This window comes from Myotis davidii, unplaced genomic scaffold (genome assembly GCF_000327345.1).
Source record: "Myotis davidii unplaced genomic scaffold, ASM32734v1 scaffold217, whole genome shotgun sequence".
Classification (NCBI taxonomy): Eukaryota; Metazoa; Chordata; class Mammalia; order Chiroptera; family Vespertilionidae; genus Myotis; species Myotis davidii.
The window spans coordinates 8,685,891-8,687,016 of record NW_006290034.1 but is presented as its reverse complement, the minus strand read 5'-3'; the positions used below and the strand labels follow the sequence as shown (position 1 = coordinate 8,687,016).

General features: G+C 54.0%; 1 protein-coding gene across 1 annotated transcript in view; it reads left to right on the top strand.

Moving 5' to 3' along the window:
* Positions 1-1,126, top strand: part of NGF (nerve growth factor (beta polypeptide)) — a 55,985-nt gene that overhangs the window by 53,954 nt on the left and 905 nt on the right. The gene's annotated exons all lie outside the window — the stretch shown is intronic.

Below are 1,126 nucleotides of genomic sequence, written 5' to 3'. Positions count from 1 at the left end.
AAAGAACAAATAATAGAAAGAAAGGACATGTTGAAGAATGAAGGAGAAAGTGAGGGAGGAAGGAAAGCATGGAAGGGTGGACTCGCTCAGTAAAGGACCAGGTTTGGATCCTGTTTCTGTTCCAGTGTGTGTGAGTGACTTTAAGCCTCTTGGTTGATTTTCTGTGGATCGCTTTCCTCGTATATGGGAGAAAGAGGATAAATCCTAACCTAACTCACAGGCTAATGAGAAATTAGAAGTGAACATATTTGAAAAGTTTCACAACAACGCACAGAGAGGGAACGTTATCAGTGTCATGTCATAGGCGAGGCCTGCGGCTGAGCAGATGGGCTGGCTGACTAAGATGGTCTCAGAACCACACAGCTTTTGCCAAACACAGTGCTTCATGGATTCATAATAAGTGTTCAGAGTCACGGGATCTCAGAGCTAACACAGTGCGGTGGCTCTGAAGAGGGTGTGTGTTCTTGCTAAGGCTTCCGGACATGTCCCAGCAGCCCTGCCCACTACCGTCCCAGGGAGTCAAACTGTTGGGCAGGAGAGGGGAGAGGAGGCCCACTCACCCGCTGCCTCCCGGTGCACATGCATGTGCACACGCACCCACTCACGGCTGCCTCCAGCTGGCAGGCAGAGAGCTCCAAGGATTCTGTGAGCGATGCTTCCACGTTCATACCAGGCCACAGGGCAGACTTTCAGGGCCTCTGCCCTTTCCTGGAAAAGCACACTCCTGAGAGGATGACCTCATAGCCGGGTGTCTGAGCCAGGCCTATTTATGCCTGTGGTCCGAGTGTCATTGCTCCTCACACCCCCTTTCCCTCTCGAAAGTGTCCCGGCTGAAGGTCATTTCCAGGGTCCCCTTGCCCACGGCCTCCCGGGTGAAGCCTCCTTGTGATCCTCTTGGGGGGCCGATTCTGCGCCACCCAGTCTGCCTGTGTGTGCGGCAGAGTCCTCCGTGCATGACCCTCGTTTCTGCCTCGTTTCAGGTGCATAGCGTGATGTCCATGTTGTTCTACACTCTGATCACAGCTCTTCTGATCGGCATCCAGGCAGAACCACAGGCAGAGAGCGATGTCCCAGCAGGGCACCCCGTCCCCCAAGCCCACTGGACGAACCTGCAGCATTCCCTCTT